The following is a 9,369-nucleotide window of genomic DNA, read 5'->3' on the forward strand; positions in this document are numbered from 1 at the left end:
CAGCTGGCTGCTTTAACCAATATAAATAGAACATTGAAGTTCCATTTTTCTGAGGTCTTTGCTATCTAAATATAGGCATGTTGCTTAATGACAGGAAAACATTCTGAGAAATGTGTCATTAGGGGATTTTGTCACTGTGTGAACATTAGAGTTCACTTATATAAATCTAGATGAGAGCCTACTCTGCACCAAGGCTACATAGCAGTAAGCTACACACATACATACACACATATACATGTATATGTGCACACACATCCATGCACATACACACACCATATAGGCTATTGCTCTTAGGGCCATGATGAACAAGTCAACACAGACTTAGTCAAGCACAAGAGAAGAAGACAGTCAAAAACTTCTGTAAGAAAGACATAGTAGCTTACTTCTCTAATCCCATACAGAAGTGTCTCAAGTTCTGGGAAAGCCCAGGCAAAGTTGAGGAGAGACTAGCTTAGAAAGAAAATACAAAAAAAAATATGGAGACATACTACAAGTCATAGAGTGTTTGTCTAGTATGAGCAAAACCCTGGATTCAACCCTAGTACCAAAGGCGGGGGGGTGGGGGATAGGAAAATACTATTAATGGTAGTACATACTAATATTGATACACATATTTTTTCTTTCCTTTTTCTCCTTCCTTCTTTTCATTTTTTCCTCTTTCTCTCTTCCCTTCCTCCCTCTCTCCTTTTCCCCTCCCTCCCTCCCTTCTTTTCTTCCTTCCTGCCAGTATTAGAGCTTGAACTCAGGGCCGGAGTATTTTCTTCCTCAGCTTTTTCACTCAAGGCTAGCTCTCTACCAACTTGAGTCATACCACCACTCTCAACTTTTCGGTGATTAATTGGAGATAAGAGTTTCATGAACCTTCCTGTCCAGGCTGGCTTTGAACTTCAGTCCTCAGAACTCAGTCTTCTGAATAGTTACAGGTATGAGCCACTGGTGCCCAGCACATACTTTTAGTAAATTCTGTGTGTGTGTGTGTGTGTGTGTGTGTTTATTTGAAAATCAAGCCTAGGGCTCACAGATACTATTTATAGCCTCCGTCATTTAGCTTTTCTCCCAACCCAGTAAACATCTTTTACTAAGTACAAAGAGTACACTGTAAAATAATGAAAAAAATACATAAACCTGTAACATAATCATTTCCCAGTATCAAGTATATGTAGTGCACATAATTACATGTGCTATACTTCTCTGGCTGTGCCAGAAGTGCTGTTTACACCAGCACCACCACAAACAAGGACCAGGTTGCACTGTTACAAGGTGATGCTCTCAGGTAACAAGAACGTCCCAGCTCCATTATGGTCTTAGTGGTCCACCACCACATATGTGGCCCATCTCTGACCCAGAGTATCATTGTGATAATGGTAATAAACTGGATTAAGTCTTGCATTAAAATTCTAGTGAAGCAGAACTGGATTGGCCCTTTTCCAGTATTAGCACAGAATCTGGGGGGTTCCTTAGGTGGATGAAAGACTGATGGGGACCAACGAAGTATCATCCCAAGCATTTGCTGCACTGTGAAAAAGGGGGAAGTTGGGAAGATGGGGAGGGAAGGGATGGGGGGGAAACAAAGGAGGGGTAACAATGCTCGATAGGAAATGGACACATCACCTTACTCATGTAACTGTAACCCCTCTGTACACTATTTTTACAATAAAAAACATTAAAAAAAAAGAAAGAAATTGAGTTCTAGAGTCTGACTGACCTGATCTGACAGGCTTAGAAATCAATTAGATGATTTTTAGGTATGTTATTTACCTTCATGATAAACATCATGACTTGAAGGGATTATTATAAGTAGTTGAGATGAGGAATATAAAAACACAAAATAAGATGAATATTGTTATTTGCAAGTTATATATAATGTACTTTTAAACCTTATGCAGCTGAATTGTTATATTGATCTTCATTATAAAAATTTAACTATGACTATCTGGCTCTTCACCCACACTAAAAATTACTCAACATAAGCTGGGCACTTGGTGGCTCATGCCTATAATCTTAGCTTCTCAGGAGGCTGAGATACAAGGATTGCAGTTCAAAGCCAGCCTGGGCAAGAATGTCCATGAGACTTGTATCTCCAATAAACTACTCAGAAAAAGCCAGAAGTGGTGCTGTGGCTCAAGTGATAGAGCATTAGCTTTGAGTACAAAGAGGGTCCAGGACCCTCTTTGTATATAAATAAGTAAATAAACTTAAATAAGTAAATAAATAAATAAATAAATTTACCATAAAAGTTTAGTGATTAAAAAAAAATAAAACTGTAAAAAAACATTACATGAACTATAAGTTTACTCATTCAAAAAAGCATTCAAGCAAATCACAAGGCCTTATGATTTTCAGGGACTTTAGAAGTTATCTGGTTGAATCTAACTCCTATTTTATGAATCTTTTATTTTCATCCTTTCTTCCTGAAAGCTGCTCAAAAAGAAACATGCTTCTTAATCTCTTAAGCCAGAAAATGATGGAAACATAGGGAACAGAAGAGAAACTACATGTATAAAGGTTCCAACCCATTTTAGGTGCTCTTTGTATATTACAGGAAGCACATAGTAATCTTTTCTTCTTCCAGCTTGGGAAAGCTACAAATGACTGAGTTGGACTAGCCTTCCATGTCTGATGAGATGTACCAGAGACCATTTGAGTTCCCTGGAAGATCGACTTCCTTCAAAGATCATGGTAAGAATGGCTGCTTACAGTTATTCTGTGGTTCTTCTAGTCCACTGGAGCACTTCCTCACCGACAGTTCCAATCTAGCACTTGCCCTGAGAGTACATTATTCTCAAACTTCTGCATTTGCATGCTATCACTGATAAAAAATACTTGAGTTGCTCAATATACAGAAAAGAAGGGTTAATTTTGGCTCATAGTTTCATTTTTCCATGACTGCTTAGTTCTGGAGCTTTGGGCCTGGGGTGGCAGGATCCCATGGCAAAAGCCGTGGTAAAGGAGGTAGGCGGGAAGGAGAGAGAGAGCAGGAGGGCTCTGGTTTTAATATATCATCTACTTCCTCCCTACTGTAGGCTCCATCTCCTAAAGTCACCACTAGCTCCCAATAGTGTCACCAGATGGGGACCAAATCTTATATGAACCTTTAGGGAATATTCTAGATCCAACTATAATAGACATCTTGGCCTTGACCTCTAGAACTTTGAACTGAAAGCAGGTTTCAGCCCAACTGTAATCCTAGCTTCTCAGTAGGCTGAGGTTTAAAGCCTGCTAGGGCAGGAAGGTCTTTAAGACCCTTATCTCCAAGTAACCACCAAAAAGCTGGACAGACAGAGTTCTAGACTTTAGCAAAAAAGCTCAGGGACAGTGTCCAGGCCATGAATTCAAGCCTCAGGTCTGGCAGAGAAATAAGACAAAACAAAAATAAAAACCTGTAGGCCAAAATAATTGTTTATTCATGCTTGGGATCAAACCCAGACCCTATATATACTAAGCAAGCAGTGTGCACCACTGAATTACAATCCCAGCCCCATTTTCTTTTGTTTAAAAGTTATTCACCCTCAGGTTTTTCCTGACAGTAACACAAAACATATTAATACAGTTTATTTCTCCATTCACCTACTAAATGATACCTTCATTGCTTCCAAGTTTTTGCAATTATGAATAAAGTTGCTATAAACATCTGGATGCACGTTATCTTGTGTTAACATAACATTCTTTGTTTTCCGCTTTTGCTCAAGGCTACCACTTGAGCCACAGCACCACTTCAGGCTTTTTCTGTTTATGTGACACTGAGGAACCGAACCCAGGGCTTCATGTATGCTAGGCAAGCACTCTACCATGAAGCACATTCCCAGCCCAGCCCACACATTCACTTTTGTACTGACATACTTTCATCTCCTTTGGGAAACTATACTTGTTTAATTTTGAGGAAGGAAGAAAAGGAAGGAAGGAAGGAAGGAAGGAAGGAAGGAAGGAAGGAAGGAAAGCAGGCAGGCAGGCAGGCTCTTACAAACTAGCTATACTATTTCCCATTCCCATCTGTACTGAATGAGAATTGTTCCATATCCTTCCTAGTATTTAAGTTGGATTTTAGCCATTCTAAGTTTTTCTTCTATTTGTTCAGAGAGAGGGCATCAAAAAATAGGCCAGGTACTGGTCTGAAACTTGCAATTTACTTTCCTCAGTCTCCTGAGTGCTGGAATTACAAGTGTGCCCAGTCTTATTGTTCTTTTTGACTTGCATTCCACTGCTAATATATGGTGTGTAACTTAATGTTGATTTTGCCATCTGTACACTTTCTCTGGGAAGGCTTTTTCTTTGCCCTAATTCTGCAGTATAATTTTTCTTTATGTGTTTTCCAGTTCACATTTAATCATACAAAGAATTTTAGACATATACTAATAACTGATACACCTGTTCTAGAATTCCAAGGCTTTGATTTTATCTTGGCTACCCTACAGCCACTGATTCACAAATAATAAACTGATCTTCATTTCTAGGTCCTCCTAGGTGGTGGCTTGCTATGAATTTTATCTTCCAATACCAGAGTATAACTTCAGTATAAATAAGTAATAAATTAAGATGTTTGTAAGTAAAATTTCAAAACAGACATATCCTTGTGAATAAATTCATAAATCAAGCATTCATAAGCCAAGGATTAAGTGCAGATAGCATTTAAATATTTCCTTAGAGGATTAACCTGTCATTTCTGAGTCATTTCTCATAGTTTCAAAAGCACTGATTTTTGTGATTATCCAAACTATTTCTACTATTTCAATTTGTTCACTATGCTTCGTGGTATGTCTATTAGTACTTAATTCCTTTACTTGAACTTTAAACCATTGGCATTTTGTTTTCCATCAGTGAAATTGTTACTTTCTTCTAAACGCATACAAACACACGTACACACACAGGCGTGCACACACTTGCACAACTTAGGGGGAAACTCATCATACGGCCTAGGGAGAAGCCGAGTTCAAATGGTTATAGCCATTTGAAGACAGTGTGTACAACAGAGAAACAGTGCTGGAGATCTTGTTTTAAGAAATGGCAACAATGAACAGTTAGAGGAGGACCTAGAAATCAGCAAAAGAGACTCAGAAAGGAGTTACCCATTAGGGAGTTTCTGTTAAGGATACATCATAGGGCTGCATGCAACAAATAAACAAGATAAAGGTGAAAGAGAAGTACAGTTTAGTTGTGCACTAAATGAACAAAGTAGTGCTGGAAAGATATCAGAATGCTGAACCAAGGAACAGAAGACTCTTCTCCTACTAGACATATGATAATGCCAGTACATGTAGCTCACCATCAGCCTGTCATCAAGTCTTTTTATTTATTTATTTATTTTTAGAAATAACCACTGAGTATATCCTGTTTATTGTTTGTGATTTACACAGAAAATGATAGGCTGGGTTTGTAGAACAGTAAACCAATTAGTATTTTTAGACCTGGGCTTAGTGATTAACTCTTCTGTAAAAGGAAGACATGCTATCATTTATCTCAGTGGGCTGTTGTGAGAATTTATGGTTCAAGAATTTGAACACACGTTGGAAAGACATTACCCAAACTTCACCCTCTTCCTAGAATATGTATTCCTCCTAAACAGGAGTCTGCTCGATCCCTTTCTCTTGCCAGTCTTCAGCCTTAATTCTGTCCTTCTCATAGTATCTGCTGACTTTGTGTGATGCTTTTCTGCTGCCCAATAGCTAGACCAATAAAGCCGACCGCGCACTGTCCAAGCTCTGTACCATCCCACTGATGGGCACAAGCGGAGTCACCAGTTTAGTTCTTGACTACCCTACTGTCCTGTTCCATCGCTCACGAGCTCAGGTTATATAATACGTTCCAAAGTGATGGTGCTTAGGCAACTCCAGGGCTAAGTACTAGGTACCTAACATCCCACACTTGGTTTATTCAATCACAAAAATGTAGAGTTTGGAGACAAAAAGTACCTTGTTTCTTAAAAGTTGATATTCACAGCAAATTATATATGTATATATATATGTATATATATACATATATATATATAGCTTAAGTCATCATTTTAAGTTTTTGTTTTGCATAAGTAATACTTTTTTTCTTGCCCTCATGTTTGTTTGTTTTTTGGTGGGTCGTGGGGCTGGAACTCTGGGCCTGGGTGCTGTCCCTCAGCTCTTCAGCTCAAGGCTAGCACTCTACCACTTGAGCCACAGCACCACTTCTGGCTTTCTCTGCTTATGTGGTGCTGAGGAATCGAATCTAGGGCCTCATGCATGCAAGGCAAGCACTCTGCCACTGAGCCACCTTCCCAGCCCCTCTTGCTCTTACGTCTGATAGGCAAGTATGCTTTCCATTTGATTCACACCCATAGTCCATGACTTCTGCTTTCTAAAATAATCTCAAAAGTACTTCTAGCTATGTTGCTGCTTTCCAAATTGTGTCAGAAAGTCTTCTGAAATCTGGTAAGATCCTCATGATATTTATGTGAAGATTCTTCAATCAAATTGATTTCTGTGAAAATAAGCATGGCATTTAAATGATCGAAAGTTCCATATAATAACTGCCTCTTGCTTCATTACATTGTTGAGGAGGAAAATAAATCAGCCAAGCCCTTGTCAAACCGCAAATACAACCCATTACTGAATTTATTGATACTTTGCCTATCATTTAATCATTATCTATTAAAGAAAATACATTTTAATTAAATCACCATGCTATACTCCTGATTTGCTCTAAACATAATGCTGTAATCCTTTTCACTCTTTTTAAATCATTTTTTAAAAATGGAATGTCTTACCTTGATCTTTGAAATTTCAGAAGAGTTTGGAAAACAAAAGGAAGAAAGTCACTATGTACAAAAAGAAAAATGAATAGTTCACCATGACAAGATATGGTAATTTCACGGAAGTAATTGTTTTTTCTATAATAACCCTGATAAAATAACTATGGATCTTTTATATTCTACAGTGGGCAAATAACTTACATTGCTATGTTTAAGGGATGTCAGTTTCCAGTCTCCAAAAAATTCAATTATATCTGCTGTTCTCAAATCATCAATCTCCTTTCCAATCCTTCCCCTACTTCACAGAGAGGTAAGTTAACCTATAGTGATTTCACTGGAGTTGTTAAGAAGAATATAGACTATTGTACTTTTCTCATATGACATTCTCCTTTCCTATACAGAATTCTATGCAGAATTTATATGTTAGAAAATCAGCCAGGCTCTGTTGAGGACAGAGATGGGAGGAGGAGGGGTTTTAGGCTCCATACTATGCACTCCTATAGGAAGCAGTACTTTCAAAGTATTTGTCAGTTCATAATTAGATTTGTGTGACATAATCTCTATCCCCTCTTACACACACAAAAACAGGGTAATATCTATTTTCCCATCAATATATATTCCAGCCTCCAGTTCAGCTGGTGGTTAGAATGAGTAGAAAGTATTAAGAGTTAGCACTATTTGCAGGGAACACTTAGGAAATGGAATAGGGCCAGTCATTTGGTATGGCTTACAAAACGAAATTCTATGGAAGGTATTTTTGAACCATTAATGGATGATATCACATTTTTGGCATATTTTGTATATAGGAGGGGAAGGATTTTTTTTGAGGTGCTGGGGATTGAACCCAGGACCTCTCACTAAGTACCCTACTATTAAGCTCTGCCCCTGTCCATATTTGGTGTTTTATAAAGCAGGTTGTTATTAGAATTAAAATTTAGAATCCCAGAAAACAAAAACTAAAGCAAAACAAGTAATTCCCTTAATCTGTTACACCAGCAACATAAAGGCTTTTTAGCTTTTACCTTTCACATGGCATGAGCCATCTTGAAGAGAGATTGCTTGATGGCATATATGGCAGAGTAATCACCTGGAGGATGGGTTAAATAAAACATGGATGGTTGTGTCAATCCTGAGGCGGGATTCCATAGGTTTGATGGGAATTTGTTATTTCTACCCAGTTTGCAGTTGATGCTGATGTGCTGGTCTGGGTACCATACTCTGAAAACTAGTAGGAAATAGCTGCTGAAAGGGAATCTTAATCCCATTGATGCTTAATTTTAGCCACATTCTTGGTGAAAATAATGTTACAGAGAACAGTATAAACGATCAGTGGAGAACATGAACTATCAGAAATATTACATAATATACAGGATGTACATTGCCTAAAGATTTAGCTTTATTACCTTTATTACACTTCTTCAGGAATTATTTCATGTCATTTATTAGAACTAAAATTCTGTAGGATGGGGAACTCTACATTTATTTTTCTTCTCAGTAAGAATAACCTCCAAAGCCTGGTTTGCCCTTTCGAGCTATCAATCTGGGCTTGGGCGCTGTCCCTGCGCTCTTCAGCTCGAGGCCAGCGCTCTACCACTTGAGCCTCAGTTCCTCTTCTGGTTTTCTGGTGTTTTATTGGAGATAAGAGTCTCATGGGGCGTTCCTGCCCGGGGTGGCTTTGAACCCTGAGCCTCAGATCCTCAGCCTCTTAAATTGCTAGGATTACAGGCTTAAGCCTCCAGCGCTGGGCTGGGCTATCAATCTTTACTCCTTATCCCCTGATCTCTACAAATGGAAAGGAAAATACTATCACAGTAAATAAATTACTGTGATGCATTCACTAGACCCTGCAGGGAAAATACTTGGTATTGAAAATGGTCTATACAGCTGGGCGTGGATGGCTCATGCCTGTAATCCCAGCTACGCAGGAGGCTGAGATCTGAGGATCAAGGAAGGTTCAAAGCCAGCCCTGGCAGGAAAGCCCATGAGACTCCTACTTCCAATAAACCACCAGAAAACCAGAAGTGGCGCTGTGGCTCAAGTGGTAGAACGCTGAGGGACAGCGCTCAGGCCCCACGATCGACTAAAACATGGTGGCTGCTGCTTTTATTACCTTATTTACCAACAGATGCCGTGATCTGCGGATCCGCGACCCAAATCTACTCAAATCTGTAATAACTAGCTGGGTATCGCCACAGACTTGAAGCCACTGTTTTAAACAGGTTCCGCTCAGTTTCAGGTACTGGGCTGGGCAGCAGCGGGGAGCTGCGGGCACACAGCCCCGACGGGGTCCCCTGAAACTCACAACAACACGGGAAATCAGCGGAGAGCTGCTGACCCACAGCCCCGCCGGGGTCCCCTGAAACTCACAACACGGAAATCAGCAGAGAGCTGCTGGCACACAGCCCCGCCGGGGTCCCCTGAAACACTCTACAACACGGAAATCAGCGGAAGTCCGACTTAAAACACGCGTTCCTGAGTCACGCACACCATGCCCTGGGGAGGCGGGGGGCCTGAAACAGTCTATCACCCCAGATGACCTATTATGATTACTGCTGTTGTTGTTGTTGTCAGCCACTTCGGGAAACCGGAGGGGCCTCCACTGCGTGCCCGCGCCTCTGCAATCCCGAGGCCGAGGGGGTTCGGGATGGAGGCGG

This window comes from Dipodomys ordii, unplaced genomic scaffold, assembly GCF_000151885.1.
Source record: "Dipodomys ordii isolate 6190 unplaced genomic scaffold, Dord_2.0 Scaffold40, whole genome shotgun sequence".
Classification (NCBI taxonomy): domain Eukaryota; kingdom Metazoa; phylum Chordata; class Mammalia; order Rodentia; family Heteromyidae; genus Dipodomys; species Dipodomys ordii.